General features: G+C 41.3%; 2 long non-coding RNA genes across 2 annotated transcripts in view; both read right to left on the bottom strand.

The window, feature by feature from the left end:
• The window catches only part of LOC146763910 (uncharacterized), a 242,467-nt gene extending 238,470 nt beyond the window's left edge, over positions 1 to 3,997 (bottom strand). Inside the window, exon 1 of the long non-coding RNA XR_014951715.1 lies at positions 3,978 to 3,997. This is a non-coding gene — a long non-coding RNA (uncharacterized LOC146763910). The remainder of the gene's footprint in view (positions 1 to 3,977) is intronic.
• A 6,976-nt stretch (positions 3,998 to 10,973) lies between these two features.
• LOC146763908 (uncharacterized) overlaps positions 10,974 to 18,382 on the bottom strand; it is a 61,068-nt gene continuing 53,659 nt past the window's right edge. The window contains exon 2 of the long non-coding RNA XR_014951036.1: positions 10,974 to 16,786. This is a non-coding gene — a long non-coding RNA (uncharacterized LOC146763908). The remainder of the gene's footprint in view (positions 16,787 to 18,382) is intronic.

Genomic DNA, 18,382 nt, shown 5'->3' with positions numbered 1-18,382 from the left:
AAGTCATTCCAGTCCAAACACTGACCTCAGAATGTGTGTGTGCATCAGGAAGGGAAGGTCTTGCTGCCGTGTTATTTTTAGCACACAAACATTAGTGCGTGTGGGAGGCGGGAGAAAGCTGCACCCTCCTGGCAATGCAAGGTCCCTGTCACAACAGAGACTTTACAAGTACCAGAGGCAGTATCAAAAATCCTGCCTGCTTCAAGGGTGCAGGAGTGGGCCCCAGACTAGCAGGAAAGCTAAGTGCTTACATTAAAGGAGCCCTCTAGCATCTGAAGAATTTGAGGTGATTAGGATGATTGACAGGCAGATTGGCAAGGCAGCAAATTTCAGCCTGCAGAAGCCACGTAGAAACACCACCCTCTATCTTGGCAGATCTAGTGGCTAGGCAACTAAAATCCCTGAAAACAAGAGGGGAAAAAAGGAGAAAACCCCCAGAATTCAAGCAGCTGTCACAGTAACAACACAGATGGAATCCAAAAGGATCACTCAGGCAGGCTGCTTCATTAGATTCAATTGTCCAGACCTACAGCAGTGTACTTATCCCAAAAAGAAGTACTAACCATACTATCCAAGAAATATAAAGAAATTATTTCAGAGATTCTGAACTGAGGCTTACTGTTTTCAGATTACAAAAACAGAACTCTCTTGCTAGCTACAAAATAACAGACTAATTTGAAGAGAGATCCATCCTCTCTCCACATACCTGTTTTACATGGACAGTTTTCATATAAATATTTATACTGAACACACAGAAATACATAGAATCTATTTCTGCTTATATAATGTTCTAAACATAGAATTTAGCTTTTAAATTCTAAACATAGAATTTTTAGCTTTAAATATCTACATATATGAGAACTGATTCAACAAAACATGCATATGAACTCTAAAAATAGTATTTCCAGATAGTGTCAAATCTTTTATTTTTAAGAGATACATTAATCAATCTTAGCTACCCTCAAGATGATGTTTATAGATAAAAACATTAAAAATGAACTATTAATGTGTTTTATTTTCAGTAGTGCTGGGAAAATCTATCAACCATAAGTACAAAGGAGAGTCAAGTATTAAAAGGATGTTTCAAGTATGAGCATTCCCCCGAATTTCGGTGCAGTTTTGAAAGTGACAATGAAATCATGGCACTATTCAAAAGAGCAAGCTGAAAACATGTTTAGAGGTTAGAATAAACTTTTGTATTCCTTCTTATCTATAGGATTAGAAACATCTGTATGTCAGGAAGAAATGTGACTGCTATCCAAACCAAAAGGATTTAATACACAAATCCAGGGGCTGGATTTCTACAAAGGAGGCCTGAAACATCCCCCAGAAATGCCTGTGTGCAATCTACCGGATAAAGACAAAAATAGACTCCTTGGTGCAGGCAAACAGCAAATCAACTATTTTTAACTTGGGTCTTCAAATGCATTTTTAAGTTGCTTACGTTTAAAAGCAAACCATAAGAAGTTTGACCTGATGAATATGTATGAAAAATACTTTCAGATCTTCTGCATTTCACATACTTATAAAATTCATTTGGTCATTAGATGAAATGGATTTTAGGCACCTTGCTCAGTTTGTGCCTACACAAATACAAATGAGATATTACTCATTATATTGCTTTGTGACAGTCTCAAGAAATGACAAAAGAGTTAAAGTGCCTGCCTGTGGTCAACACACTCAACACACACACACACCGACCCACCCTGGCTTGCCAACACGTCACATCTTCAGTTGTGTAAGGAAAGAGCCATCTCTGTCTGCCACAACTGCAAAGCTGGCTCGTTCTAATTCATGGGATTCTTAAATTTTGCCCATTATATCTGTACTTGGAGACAGTGAAACACATGGCAAGCGGTGACAGGGTACTTGTAATGCAAACATCTGGGCTGCACAGCGTGCATGACTTGTGTACTTGTGTACTTGAACAAGTATACCACTACTACTTTACATCACAGCCCGCTTCTGCCAGCTGTGGGCCAGTGCTCTCCTGCCCCTGCTGCAGCTGTGGCATGGGAAGCATTTGACAGCCCTGAAGAATTTATGAGAGGACACATGGCTACAGCATAAGCAACAAGTAGTGTTGGATTGAATGCCTCACTTTGTCTTCTGCATGGAGACGAGGAAAGCCAGCTGAATCCCTCTGCTGAGGTTTTGTCTCCCAGTTAATCTGCTTCTATGGGTTTCTACTTAGACATCATATATTTCTTGTCACTAGTCAGACAAGCAGTCTAGCATGGAAGCCCCTAGAATTATTTGCATGATTAATTCATGTCAGTAAAACACCTACAAACCTAAGCCTTCAGGAATTATGCCTCTGCCTTCAAAACTCTGGAGAAAATTTATGTCCATGGTGAAGCCTGCCTAAAGCCAGCAGAAGTGCTTATACAAGGCAAAATGGAAGGAAAAGTTATGAATGCAAGGCAGATTATGACTTTCTTAAATTTCCCTTTCTCCTCTCCCACGGTCTAAAGGGAAGCAATCAACATCATAGTGGGAAGAAGAGTAACTAACATTTTCTTCAAAGTAACCTCAAACAAAATGACTATTCTCATCTCAGTAACAAATTTAGAAATTCATCTAATATCATTGAACAGAAAAGCAAAGGCCAAGTTAGCACGTGTGAGCTAGGACTTACAACCTGGGACACATCAGCAAGTGAAATACAGGTTCCACTGAATGATAAAGGGTAGGTGCTGAAGGAAGTCTAGATGTTACAGGCTATGACTCTCCCAGACTCAAGATTTTCACAGACTCCCATTTACACAGCCCTGAATGCCTGTGGCAGCTTTCAGTCTGTGGACAGACCTCACCTTCAGAAATTCACGTGGCTATCTTCTGTGCAGCTAAAGAATGGTCGTTGCCAATGGCTAACCTGCCTGATTATACAACAGCCTCATGACCACACAATCTGACTCCTCTCAAAGCCTTTGGCTGGTAACACCTGTAGTAAACAGTACTGATTACCTTTTAAACTGGCAAACTCCTTTCAGCTTCAGAAAATAAAATCAAGAATCTTCCAAGTGCTATATATTTACAGCAAACTGTTTGAAGAGTTGTGTTCCCACTAAGTCCAGGAGAATATATAGGAGCTAAGACCTGTGGATAACTGAATGCAAAGCATGGCTTCCTCACACCTACACACACACAGATGTGTGCGCGAGAAATGGTTTTAAAGGCTCAAAGATTAATACCAAAAATGCAACAGTATGTTCATTATTTATGGAAATGAAGAATATTTGTTGCAAGAAATGCTGCAGGATAACACAGGAGGAGAATGTTTAGCTCCTGCAGGAAAGAGAGGCTGGATATTGACTACAAGAAGGAAAGGCTTGAAAATAAGTGTATTGTAAATACTTCCTTTACATTGAGAGAAGTTTGCACTCTAAGAAATGTATTTCCTCCTAGCAATAAGGACATATTGCTCCCCAACAATCAGTGCCAGTCATGATGTGACTCAAGACTAAGAAAATATAAAACATAACGCATCTAAGTTTTGGCTGACCTCAAATTCATTTAAGCTAATGCATAGCAAAAACTGAGTACATATTTCCATTTGCAAAACTGCGGGGTGCCAAGGAGCTACTTTATCTTGTCTGCTGCAAGCAGATGTTGAGCAGATAGCGTCCAGATCCGCAAACCGAAAACACCACCGCCAGCCCAGGGCTGGTACCCGCGCTGTTTGTGTCACCCTGTGGGCTCATCTGCCGGCTGCTTTCTGCCGTGACCGCATCACGAACAGCCCTGCGGGAGGTCCGGCCGGACATTTCCACACCCACGGCCGCCGAGGCAGCGCGGGGAGCAGCCCTCACGGCGGGGAAGGAGCGGCTCCTTCCTCCGCTGCGCGCCCGCCGGCGGCGCGGGGCCGCGCCCGCCCGGCCGCCTCAGCACCGCGGACAGCGCGGGCCCGCGGCGGCGCGGCTCGCACACGCCGCCCGCTCTCACACCGCCCGCACCGCCGCGCCCCCGCCACTCACCACATCCTCCGCAGGGCGCCCCGCCGCCGCCGCCGCCGCCCGCCGCCCCCGGCGCCGCGGACGCCCCGCTCGGCGCGGCGGCGGTGGCGCCGGGCGGCCGCGGCTCCATGCGGAGGGCAGCGGCGGCGGCTCGCCTGCCCCGGCCGCCCCGCCGAAGCCGCCGCCGCCGCCGCCGCCGCGCAGCTCCAGAGCGGGAGGGCGGGGAGCCGCGGCCACATGGTGCCGGCCGCCGCCCCGCCCGCCGCCCGCCCCCGCGGGCCTGAGCGCGGCTCTCGCCCCTGCGCCGGCCGGGCGGCGCCTTTCCCCGCCGCGTTCTGGCGTCTCTCGTCTGCCGTGCACGGCGCGCGGTGCTCTGGTAAATGGAGGTGCCTGGCGCTGCTCGCAGGTGAGGTGCGATGAGCTGGGGCAGATCGCGGAGAAGAGCGCCGGAGCTGTGCCTGACCAAGGCTCGGGCTTGGGCAGGGGCCTCACGCTCCCAGTTACTTCAACATAAAGCACGCACACAGGGCAAGAGCTCCTGTCTCTGCGCAGCTTCTAGGGTAAGGGGGCAAGCAACAGAAAAAACATTAACGGCAAGATTCTGTCTTGGAAGAGCTCGCTCAAGAATCCAGATTTCTCACTTTTAAGTGAAACCCTCATCTGCTCGCTCATAGATTCCTCCCTTCTTCACGGGTGGGCCAACATGACGCTTCGTCTGTTTTCTTTGGGCTATAAAATCAGGAAGGTGCCCAAAAGTGGAGAACCTTCAGCCTGACTGAGTGTCCCTGCCTAGGCACTGGAAACCCTCCCAGGAAAGATGGGTATCTTCTAATCTTCTGTGAGAGCTCTATATTGCAGTGACTGTCTTTTGCCTTTGGTGCATCCCTGAGACGAGTCTATTATTTCAGTGCTCTGCCGCAGAGGACCTGATGACAGCCAGATAAACTCCCTTTCACTCCCAAGCTGAAAAAGCCACTTCTTGCTGCCCCTCCTGCCCTGTGCCATCCTCCAGCCTCCTCTGTGTCTGTGGCCTCCACCAAACTTGCTGCATAGTTTCAATGTCTGTCTTGAGATGCACTGGGGAACACAAACTAAACCTGACATTTGCTGATGCTTAGCTCCAGGAGGTTCTCATCAGCCCGTTTCTCTGGCTTGTCAAGGTCCCTCTAAAGACCATTCCTCTGCTCCAGTGTATCTGACATTTCCTTTGGTCTGGGAGCATCTGCAAACTTACTGGGAACACATTCTGATCCATCATACAAATCATTAGTAAAGACATTAAGCACTTTTGGCCACAGTGCCAGTATTTCAGAGGGACATGACTAGTAACCAGTACCATGCTAGACTTTGTATTGCTTTTCAAAACACTTGGACCCTGAGCTCTTGCCAATTTTCCAAGGATGTTTTAGGCCAATAATCCAGTGCATAGCTTTTCCATGCTCACTTATCAGTTTTTACTGTATTTGAAATCTAATCTAAAATCTAAAATCTAAAATCTAAAGTGCAGGTGGACAGCTTTGACCAGTGGCATATTACAATCAGGTATATGGGTATCTGAACTCACAGTACAAGAAGAAATCTCCTGCCTCTTTCCCAATAAATACACTTCAGTATCAGGCTCCTGAATAAGTCCTCAGCAATGAAAATGAAGGGAAAAAACAAAGAACAATTTTCAAAAAAAAGTATTGAAGAGAATACTGATTACTTCAATGCATCCCTAATTTGAGCAGTGCCTAACAAAGAGGCCTGATTTGCTCTGAAATCTGTGATTGGAACTCAGATATTTCTAGACAGTACAGCTTGTTGATAATTTTTGGCTTTCTGAAAAGCAATGCATTGAAAACTTCCCTTTGTATCATTTAATTTCTCCCCTAGCAAGCAGACCATCCTAACTGACCATTGGCTAATGACCTAAATTCACCTTTATTATGTGATCAGATGCCTTGATTTTAATATCTAGTTTTCTTGAAATTCCCATGTCACACCCAGTCATTTTAATAACAGAACTAATGTTTACATTTCAAAATATTTAACAACAGCAGGAAGTGACCCCTTTGTATAAGAAAATGCTGCTTTTCTTTCTTTTCACAAATATCCACATTTTAAACATAAAATGAAAAATAATTTCTCTCCTTAATTCCAGTTGGGTTCACTAATTCAATTAAATTCATCACTAAGCTTGTGTTAACAGTTGCTATCTAAGTAATTACTATTCTAGGGAAAAGTCTCAGTTTAGGAATGCTCTTCAGTATGTGTTGATAGTTAAACATGTCCTTATACCCACAAATTTTCAAAGCACTTCAGCCTGTACTTTAGCATGTGCTTAAGCATCTTCCTCACTCAGGGTTTTATTCTGGAGAAAAAAAAAAAAAACTAACTAAAAAACAAGGCTACATTTGATTTTTGCAGGCATAGTTAAGAAGAGCAACTAGAAAGAATGGTTGCATCACATCTGTATAGCAAGAAGCATGGATCATGTAAATGGTTCTTCCTGTGGCTTTTATTGAAATCCCCACATAGCTTCACGCAGACAGCAAAATTGAAGCAAATACTCAGTACAACTTCCGAGGCTTCAGTACATGCATATTTCATCTCTGGTTCATAAAATCACAGCATAAGCTGAGTTGGAAGGAACCCATGAGGGCCATCATGTCCAACTCCTGGCCATGCACGGAACCATCCCCAAGAGTTACACCATGTGCCTGAGAGAATTGTCCAAATGCTTCTTGATCTCTGTCAGGCTCGGTGCTGTGACCACTAACCTGGGGAGCTTGTTCAAATAGAAGAATCTTTTTCTAATATCCAACCTAAACCTCCCCTGACACAACTTCAGGCTATTCCCTCAGATCTTGTCGCTGGGTGCAGGAGAGAAGAGTTCGGTGTCTGCCCCACCTCTTCCCCTCAAAAGGAATTTGTAACTGCAATGGGGTCTCCCCTCAGTCTTTTCCAGGCTGAACAAACCCAGGGACCTCAGCCACTCCTCACACAACTTCCCCTCAAGGTGCATCACCATCTTTTTTGCTCTCCTTTGGATGATCTCTAAGAGTTGAATATCTTCCTTATATTGTGGCACCCAAAACTGCCCCCAGCGCTTGAGGTGAAGCCTCCCCATTGCAGAGCAGAGCAGGACAATCTCCTCCCTTGCCCAGCTGGTGATGCTGTCCCTGATGCACCCCAGGACAGAGCTGGTCCTCCTGTCTGATAGGGCACTGCTGGCTCATGATGAACTTGCCATCAAGCAGGACCCCCCCAGGTGCCTTTCTGTGGCACTGCTTGTTGACAAGGAAGCCACAGCTTTTGTGCCAGCTCTAGTGGTTCAGCTCAGCAAGCCTTTTGTTTGATCAGCAATGTTGAGCAGATAACAAGAAGCAGATCCTGACAAAGCTTATTGCATCTTAAGGGTTTTATGAAGAGCTGACAAGGCTTCTGCATAATTAAACAGATTTATGCTTAGAACAACTTTGAAACTTCAAAATGCCATGTAACTCATGTAAGTGCATGCTGACAGCATAGATCAGACAAACTCCAGACAACGACAAACTCCAGAAAACGACTGTTTTACTTCCATTTCTAAGTTTCGGGCCTGCTACACAGAGGAATGTCTGTATTTTACTAGAAGTTCTTTGTAATACATGCCAGCCATGACCAAAGATTGTCCAATCACCCTCACAACAAGCTGGTCAGCACTGGTAGACTGCAGGACTAGACTTCCATTCCTTCTGCCCTTTTGTAGGATCTACGGGCAGCTCATGTAGGGGCGAAACAGAAACAGCAGAAGTTGAGCAGGTGCTGTCTTGTGTCTCTCTGTAAGTTTACACTTGGTGACAAAGCTTAGGATGCAGCAGCAGCAGCACAGGGGGAATTCTTGCCATGCTCTTCAGTATGTGTTGATAGTTGATAATTGCCATGCTGTATACTGACTCAGAAAAACTGCCTAGTCCTTATGGACAGCTCCTTTCAGTGAAGGGGGAAATATGCTGATCTTTAGAGATGCTCAGTATCTGAGAGCACTGAACTATCACCCCATTCAGCATCCTTCAGGCTGAAATTTTTCCATTCTCCCATTAGCAGCCCTAAAGAAGGCTTAAGTCCATAAGATCTTAATTATTTGTCTCTTTTGTTAACCACTATGTACTCAACACTATTTTCATCACACTTACAAGGAGCAGGACCATCAGACCATCTTCAACACCTACCAAAAAAAAAAAGTTTAATTCCAACTATATGTGGTTAACACCAAGCATTATTGGGATGCAAAAATATCTGAGGCACAAAACTACAGAGTTGGTTTTTTTTAAGATGCTTTCATGAGAGTGAAGCGGCCACATCAGTTATCAATTACAGCAAAACTTCAAAGCAGCACAAAAGCAGAGGATTCCTTAGGTTATAGGAGACAGTGTCCAGAGTGCAACAAATGTGTGCCATGCTTTCACTATTTTAGGTGGGAACATAAAATGTATTATGTATGCAGGTAAAAGCATGTGTGTGTGTTGTGAGCCCATGTGTGTGTGCATCCATGTATACATAATAGCCAAGAGAAAAAAGGAGAGTCAGCCAGTTTTCCCTAGAGAAATCTAAGTATTCACAAAATTTCAAGCCCTCCAAGACCTAGTGCTACAGTGGTGAATCAAGAAACACATGGATTCTGCTTTTTGTACTCTTCTCTGGCAACAGAATGACATCAGTCCAATGGCTTTTCAGACGTGCACTGCTTCAACCCCAGTGACTGGTGGCCAAGAGCCCTTTCTGCCCCAGTGACTGGCACTGACACCCCACTCACTTAGGTGGCTTCCTTTACAGGTCTGGGGCACCAAAACTCCTGGCTCAAATCCAGTTGCTGGCACCAAATTCATCACATCAGTTCACCCAGTAGCTGGTACTTAGTCCTTGCAGCAGTCATGCACATGAGACAGAGACAGTGACTATGCAGTTAGATAAGAAAGGATGTAAGAAGAATTTAGAAGAGATTGTAGTAATCAGGTGTCATAACAGTCAACATGACATGTCACCAACATGGTGACCAATCTCATTTTACAGGCACCTAGTTCCTCCTACACCCTTTTCTGTCTGACCCTATTCCTTCCATGAATCTTCAGCAACTGCCAAGTCTCATCAGCCTCTCCAGCATCCTGCATCCTTTGAGTCTGCATCCTTATCAGTTGCCCCACTGTGCCTCCAAATTTATTGCTATCCCATCAATAACTGAGATTAGCCATGTTTGTTTCTTAATCACAGTTACATTTCTCTGTCATTTTTGTGTTTCTGCCTATCTTGTTCACAGGTTTCCTTTTCCCCTTAGTATCCCATATGACAAGGTTATTTACCAGCCAGTCACAGGTTCTAACTCCAAGATTTTGTGTCTTTTTCTTTCTTAATCTCTAACACAGACAGGATAATTTAAAATCACGGACAAATTGAGGTATTATCGAAGGGGTTCCCATAGTCAGACAGCAGGATTAGAAAGGAGACAACAATGGAAAAGGCATCAGGAGTACAATTTGTTGCTGATGCAGCCTGAAAAGACTTTCATTTGGAATTACTAAAATGAAAATTGTCAAAATAGTTCAACATTTTTTCACATTAACTTTGTCATATTTTGGGTTTTGTTTTCATTCTGGTCCAGAGCAGAAATCTTTACTAACAACTGTAGCTTGGGTTTTTCAAGCAGCTGCATTTACTTTATTGCTTATAACTTCATTGCTACTATATTTATTATTTATTTGTTACTTTATTCCTATCACCTATTTTACTTCATTATTATATTTAGCCTCCTCATTTTACACTATGATTAGGAATGGTCTAGGGATGACATAAAAAAGAAAAAGACAAAGAATAAAAAGACAAAGAACATCCGTAGTGAACAAAAATCTAAGAAAGAGTTTGCCTGAATCAGCTTCTTATGATCAGTTTACTAAATGTTTTTGTTGTAGTCTGTATCCTTGCTTTCGGAGGATTATTTTGAATGTAGAATTGACTTTGAAATGTTCCATGGAATTTTTTCAAAACATGAATTCCCTGCAATACACTCTAAGAAAAACACCCAGAAGGCTGAGCTTCATTAGAATTATTCCAAAGGCCCATGCCAAAATATTTGCAGAAACTTAATGTTTTCTTGGATCTCAGTTTGAAGCAAATAGGGCAGTAATAGGTATAAAACAAATTTGTAAACTTCTCCAACAGGCTGCATAGATCTGCAAAACAACAACAAGAATTCTGTTTGAGTGCTGTTTTGTTGGGTGGTATTTTGTTTGGGTTTGTTTGGTTAGGGTTGCGTTGGTTTTGGGTTTTCTCGTTTTTTTGTCCCTGGGATTATATGCACTGGCTATGCCAGAGGCAAGGTTAAACTAGTAGTGTTAATCTTTGGCAAGTGTTGGTGGCCTAATGGTGCTGTTGTTTGCCACAATAATTAGTTTGACTCAGCTTTGACATGGCAACACAGATGGTGATGAGGGCGTTACCAGCAGACAGCAGATGGCACAGCTCAAATGTCTGCAGCCTTAGATCTCCCTCTGGTGGCTTCATCTCAAACCCTTAGGAGTTCCTGCTGCCCCTGAGCTGGGAGAGAAAGCTCAGCCAAGACCATTGCATATTTTCACTAGCACTGAGGGTTCCGCTCTGGTAGCATCCTGGGCACCTTGGAAAGTGTTGACACTTGAGAGTTTTGACTGCTTGAAGCACTCTGTCTCAAGTGAGGCCCCTTGCTGAGCAATCAGCAGTCTCACCCATGTGTACTTCCATATCCCCTCTAAAGATAATCCATTGGACATGAATCCTAGAAGTGTCAGGTTCAACAAATTGTCAATTTTTGGAGCTCCAATCCAAGTATTTTTGCTTGCCTTGACAAAGATATCTTATTTGCTTGGTCCAGGATGCACAGGCTCTTACTCTAAAAGATTACAGAACAAAATGCAACAGAGAGAGTAATTTCTCCTTAGCATGTTGTCTTTTCCTTTCCCATTGCAAAATGGAAAAAAAATTCATTTTCAGATGTAATATTTTACACTACTAAAAGAGACAACATTCTAGTATTATTTTATTCTTTTGCAATAGAGAAGCAAACACACATTCAGTTTTTATAGCTGCCACAAAACAAAGGCTCACTTTTGAGAATCTAAACTTATCCCCACCTTTCCTGTACATTGATATCACTGTAAGAATACTGTGCTGTAGAAGTGCAGTTTCCAAAGTATCTGTTCTGGTTTTGAAGTTTTGCAGCACTTTTGACCTGCTTATCACTTTTCAAAGGGACTGATGTAGAGCAGGCAAAAATGGAAACTCCTGCTCATTTCAAGTCCATGTGTGAATATGGTACCATGGTAGACCACAGTCTTCCAAAAGTGTTCTTCAGATTGAGGCATATATTGCAATGGCACAAAAAATAATATGTTTTCTTGTTAATTTTGCTGGAGGTGGAAATCCATAAATCCATAAACCAAACAATGGACAAGAGTCTTCTCAAATTGTGACAACACTAAATGTTCTCTTCTCTCCATGCAACTCAGTTCAGCAACAGCTTATCCCCTTGTTTATTTTCCTACAGAAAAAGGAAAAGGGCAGTTTCACACCTTTAACACATACACAGGAGTTGCTCATATATATTGTTAGCACTGAATTCAACTTAGAAAAGATGGGTGTCTCCTTGAAAGAAACCCCAAAAGATCCCTGAACCTCTACCAAAGAAACAAACAATAAACCAACCAGAAAAACTCCCTCCAACAAGCACCTCTTATTGAGATGCTTCAGCAAGAGGAGAAGCAGACAAAAAATAAACTTCCAAGAAGAAAAAAGAGGCATTTTCTACTATTTCCATCAAAGGCAAATTTCTAATGACTAATGGCAACAGTAAGAGGAGACAAGAAGCAAAGCTGACCTGCTGTGTGCAACTGAGGGAGCAACTGGACCTGTCATGTTTGTTCCTTTTGTTGGCTACAAAATAGTTAGGGGAACCAAACCCACTATCTTTTTGCTTGAATATGATACTTAAATGTTTACATTTGATGAAAATCTGTCCTATTTACTGTGCTTACGTGAGTTTGTATAAGTTAATTCCTCAAAGTTTGTTCCTGGTATGTTATTTTTTTTTTCCCTAAAGCCTTCATGTCAAGTAAACACTGTGTGGTTTCCCATCCATGGAGATTTGGATTCACTGCCTTTCAGTATGCATGTTTGACTATATAATGGTTTCCCTCTGACTGCTTTGAAGCAGAGAAATGCACCCATGCTTCTAGCCTTTATGTTGTAATATCACTCTTTTTCTCCCACAGAAAGCATCTAAATATAAATAAGAGTCCAAATATCTGGAAAACAAAACAAAAAAAAAATAATTTTCAGTTACATTAAAATCCTTTGATACAGGGAAAATGCAGAAACATTCTTTTGCTTCTGTCACTTTCTTTGAAACTAAAACAACATTGGTTTATAATGGGACTGAGAGTGCTTTATACAACAGGAGTTAAATTCACAGCTGGGCAAGGTTCTTGCATGCATCAGCAAAGACTTGCATCAGGCCCCTAAGGACTTCAGTGGAACTGAGAATGCTCCCATGATTCTATACAGAGCCTTTAATCTCATACAGTGCTTGAGAAAACTGCATTATATTCTTGAAAAAAAATATTATACACTAGTCAAAGATGTGTGTTGTCTGAAATTATCATGCCTGTCAGGTTCTATTTTGATATCACTTGCCTAAGTTCAGAGAGCACGTGACTCTGTCCTTCTGTCTTTCTGCCTCCTTAGAGGCTCAACTGCGATTAGTCTCAGCTAACTATATTGCTTGACCTATACAAGCAGAATTGTAAGGGAAACAGTGCAATACTTTTTGCAGTTTTAATAATAAAAGAGTGCAAACACTTTATGTGGGACTCAAATTCAGTCAAAGGAAGAAACTGAGAGTTTCTGTCCAGGCAGAGGCCTGGGACAGAGCTGGGAAAAAATGTAAATAATTCTTTATCTCTCTTGTTTTTCACATTGTTTATAGTTAAGTTCTATCACTATGCATCAAGCACTCTGCACCAATGCTGGTGGGTTGTTTTCACTTCAGAACCAATGGATTTGGTCCTTGTGGAGCTCTGTATAAAAGAGTAGTGTATTTTGAATAAAGAGGAGTTTTACTGTTACAGCCTTCTCAATCAGAGTTCTCCTCATTCCCATCCTGCCTCGACAGCGATAACTTCATATGTGTACATATTATTATTTTCTAATTTAGAAGACAAATTGTGATACTTCATAATACACAGCATTATGCTCTGCAAGAAAACCAGGGGAGGCAAGTCTTGTTGTAAGTAGCCAAGTGTAGGCTGGGCACCACTTTGCTCCTGGGCAGGTGTGGAATTGCTTTTACATCACTTGCTTTCTTCCATAATTTTCCTCTTTACTGTCTTCACTTTGACCCATTACTGTCTTCACTTTGACCCATAACTGCTTTTTTGATTTGCTTTGGGTTCTGCTTTTTCCTCCCATCCCACTGGGAAGCTGCAGTGAGAAGTGACTGGAAGGGAGCTTAGCTGCTGCCCAGGATCAACCCACCAAACCAAACAAAAAAAGCAGTCATTACTTGCTGTTGAGTGAGTTTGCTGGCAGCAGAATGCCTCTTGCAGAGAGAGCCATTAACAACTGTGCCTGAGCCATCTCCGTGGAAGCAAAGCAGGAGGATGGAAGTGTGCAGCACAAATAATTGCGCTGCTCACACCTGGGACACAAGAGGACATCTGGGTAAGGACAGAGAGCAGCAATTCCTCACACATTAGTAATTAACCAAGAGGTTGTCATGTAAGTGTAGATCTGGTTTAGTATGTTACGTTTCACATACATGCTGAAAAGCTAGACAGTAAGCCAGCTACCTAAAGCTCTGCTGACATCTGGTGCTGAGCAGAAAATGAGTTTTGCAATGAGGTTCTCCACTTTGCAACACTATCTTATGGGACAGGAGTGGCATTTTTCAGCCTGTCTCCCAAAACACAGCCTGCTTAGCATACTCACATGTCTAGAGAGTCTCAGTTCTCAGCCAAAGCCTCTTTAGGAATACTTGAAATTAACAATGAAGTAAAAGCTGAAAACCCCATATTAATTAGTGGGAACATCACATTTTTGTCAAGATTTTAATCCCTCATGGAGCATAGAGCTGAGTTTTTAATCAATGGTCACCTTAATTGGAATAGATTTTGTGTCTTGCAATTTACTTCTTGATAGAATTGATTAAAACAAAAAATTATTTAGGCATTTTTTCAAAATCTGGTGTACTTCAACAAAAATAAGAGATATTTGCGAGAAATGCTTTATATTTTCAGAGTCATAGAGCCATCATCTCCAACAACTAGAGTTGGGTAAGGGTTTCTAGGTAATGATTTTTTGCAAAAAAAAAGACATCAAGTATTTTAATTTTGCTAGTGAGTTCAACAGAATTCATATTTCTGTTTCAGTTTTGCTGCTCTGCCCATTTCTGATTAATATATCAATTGCCAGGAATAAAACTCAAAATCAATTATAAATTAAAAATAATTTTTAAACATTCCACTTTTGTGAGAGAATTTCAAACAATACTATTTCTAAAGATGTTTTTGTTTGTACTGCTCCTGTAAATGTTCAGGGGGCATGTTAGCAAAAAAACATCATTAGTTATCAAAAAACATTGCTGGAATGTTTCCATGCTCTCAGAAAACTGTCTTTTTTTTTTTCCTTTTCCAAGAAAAAGAAAGGGTGAGCAGTCTGCTTTCAGGACATTGAAGCCTAATGTGTTACAAAACCACTCAGGATGAAATAATAATAATTGATATGAAATAATCTGAAACAAAAACTATCCATTTCCATGTAGGAAAACTGTGCCACATAATACAAACATGTTAAATGGACCGGATAGATAAAATCTATCTGAATTTTTAAGTGCTTGTGAGAGCCTTCCATGGAAAATCTTTCAGGAAGATGCATAGGCATATGAAGGAAAAGGGAAGTGCTATGACAGATAAAACTAGCTAGGAAAAACCATGAGACTGAACAGCCAGCCCTCAACATGGCAAAGCATATCACATATTCAGACCTGGTCTTCAATATAAAGAAGTTAATTAGGTCATGATAGGCTGAATTAAATCTGAATTATTGATTTGAAGTGCAAATCAACTATTAGAAGGTGAAAGAGAAAGTATTTCCCCCTAAAGTATATGGCTATTGCTTTAGCTAAAAAAATGAGCTTCAAGACAACTTTCAAATAAACCCAGAATTTGATTTATTAAGCCTAATCTTACAAATGGATCTTTTCACCTTGTGCCCAGTTTTTATCACCACTTAGCTCAAATAGTGGAATAATCCAGGCTCCTCCCATATACTCAAATTCACTGAAGTCTTGTTCACAGGCTGCTATTGAAGAACTCCCCTGATTTCTCAATGTTCGTGCCTGAAAGGCTTCTTCATTGCAGAAATAGATGCAAAATGTTCTGGCAACTTCATAATTACCTGTTCTTTCAAAATGCTTGTCTTGCTGCTGTGTCCCTCTGCCTGTCTGCAGTATGGGCTGTGGTCTTCCACAGGCACAGCTGAGTTTGCTTCTAGGAAAAAAGAAATCTATATCAGCCTAGAGAGAGGGCTCTGCAGCGCAGCCCCAGGCTGTACCCACAAGGTCAGAAAGCCACCACTTAAGTTCTTTGGGCACTTTCCTAAGTAGAAAAAATTTAGGGATATCACTGTCTGCAATGAAGTATTGTTGCCAAAGTGGTCATTCTTTCCAACCATTTCAAGACAAACATAAAGGACTGCATCTGTTCACAAAGGAGAAGAAAAGTGGATTAGATTGTTGAAGAGTAGAACTAAGAACAAAGAAAAGGTGTTACTGGGATCAGAGAGCAGCTCCAGACCCTGACTTTTGGCCAGATGTACATGCAGCATCTGTTCTGGGTGAACCGGTAAAGAAGAAAATTTCCATTTGTTGGAAGTATTAAGTGTATGGAAATTTGGTGTAATGTATCTGAGGAGGTGAGATCAAAAATGTTACCCATTCTAAACAGAAAAATTTCAATGTATAAAAAAAAAAAGTGAAGGCAGCAGAACAGGCCCTTGATTGCAGCTTCGGTACTACTATAAAATATAAGCTACATTTGAAAAGCAGATATGAGGAAAAGCTAATACAATGGTAATGCTTTTAAAATTACATTAAGAGATATAAGAATTTATCCATTTCAATTTTCTTAAAATAAAATCTACAGTAAAGGAAGAAGGCAACATTTTAGTAACAGAGGGATCTATTTCCGCTAAGACACTTGCCTTCACAATTGCATATTAGTTGTTTGTGTGGAAATAGTAGTTTAGAAGAACAGTTTAGTTGTGCAATAACCCCCATGATTATGATGAAAGCTCCCATTTTCACATCTTTCTTCTGTCACTGAAAAAACAAGTTTGTTTTCATATAGTGAGGATGCTCCAGCAAGCTCCAGAATTTGCTAGTATTGTTGGCATGTATAAATAGAGCATTTTTAATGTGCCACAGGGAATCTGCAGCTGCTTGCTGAATACAGACAGAAAGCAAATGTTTTGCTCTTGTTAAGATCTGCTTGCTTGTCCTCCAAGCTTCTCTGCTCTGAATGAATTTCACTGGAGCCAAGCCCTCACTAGGTGCATTATGTTTGCATAATAAGGGGTATTTTCTGAAGCTGCTTCATGTTAATGACTGCCCTGAGGCTGAGTGAGAAATACAGGTACCTTCCACCATGTGCACAGTGGTCCATTTTGCAAACAGTCCTTCAAAAACACAGCTTTGACTTACCTGGTGGAAGAATGTGTCCAGTTCCCTTGAACCGTATTTAAACTTCGCAAATTGTCTCTTTATTCACATACCACATGAACACCTAAAAAAAAATTACTTCATTTTACTCCTCCAGCTTTGATTGATAAAGATCCAATTTTCCTTCGCATTGTGATTCTGTCTCTTCACACTAATGTCTCCTTGACTGGTAAAAGAGGACTTAAGAATTACACCCTAAATGCCTTGCTTCAGACATGAGTCATTGCTTCATTGTTGCACGAATACACCTGTTCTTAGACTTAAAATAGCAAAGAGGACAAGTTGCTTGAGTCACCATGCCTTAAATTGTCTGAAATTGAAGATTAACAAGAATAAAGCAATATATTGCATTTCAACAAGGCAAAAAGTGAATTATTTTTAGATGTCTGAGTTGATATTAGGAAGTATTTTATCAGCGGTACTTTTGCTAAGGAACAACTGATGGGAAACGTCCCAGTTTTACATTTTGTCTGAAGATTATGCTGTAAAACAAAAACATATGTATATATCCTTTAGAGGATAAATTAATTCAGAGGATTATGCACAGTCAGTAAAATGCAAGAAAGATGCATTACTCCAAAGCCTATCAGAGCATCAATAAGCTGCTCCCATAAACTTCTTAACTTGACAAGACAAAACATAACTGTATATAAACGATCATAGAATGGCTGAAGTTAAGAGAGATATCTGGAGTTCACCGGTCCAACATCCCCTCTCTGTGTCCAGATGTCTTTAAAATTTCTCCAAGCAAGGAAAGTTCACAATCAACTCATTAACTTCCATTGCTTCAAGGGAACATGGCTATTTAATCATCAACTTGGAGTACACCAGAACCATTTCCAAAAGGCTTATATTTCTGAAAGAAATCCATACAGCAGTGGGGAAGATGTTGGAAGATTCTTTTAACTTTAGCAATGTAGTGTATTTTGTGTAATTAGTGTAGATTTGTGGTCAATTCTTAGATTTGTCCCCTACACCTGTGACTAGTAAGTAATTATCCAGCTAAAGTTTCCTTACTTTCTTGTATTAGTGATTAATATGTACTAGCTGATGTCTTAATTTTGAGAACAAGGATTGCATGTCAGAGCAAAGAATGATCAGAGAAGTACATTATTACTTGATGACATATTTGAGATGGTCACAATGAGAAAAGATTCATTAGAAGATCTGGAACCATATTCAAATAAGTCTGTGGAAATAATTAGCATATATGCATGTATCCAAAAATATGATGAATATGTATTGGTTTCAGGAATATAACCTGGTCTGATAGCTTCCTTACCATGCATATTTTGAAGAAGATTCCAGCAGTGAATATTGCATCCAGCAGTGCTAGTAAGTAGTGTTGGCTTTCTAATCTAACAAATTTGTTTGAGAGTTTTATTTTCCGGTTTTCAGTGACAAGACCTGAATCTTTTTACTCTAGGGTTTATCCTGTCTGAGTGGACCTCAGCTTGTGCTGGTTCCTGGGTTTCTTCCTTCCCAGGTGCAGAACTTTGTCCTTACTTGCTTTGAACTACACGAGGCTCCTTATGAAGCCATTTCTTCAACTTGTCAGGGACCCTCAGGAAGGCCCAACACCCCTCTGGTATATCAGCTGCCCTCCCAGTTTTGAACCATCACCAAACTTGCTGAGGGCACACTCTGCCCCAGCATGGAG

The sequence above is a fragment of the Lonchura striata genome, chromosome Z (genome assembly GCF_050655825.1).
Source record: "Lonchura striata isolate lonStrDom1 chromosome Z, ASM5065582v1, whole genome shotgun sequence".
Lineage (NCBI taxonomy): Eukaryota > Metazoa > Chordata > Aves > Passeriformes > Estrildidae > Lonchura > Lonchura striata.
Note: the sequence above shows the minus strand (reverse complement) of the source record. Positions and strands in the feature narration are given on the sequence as shown.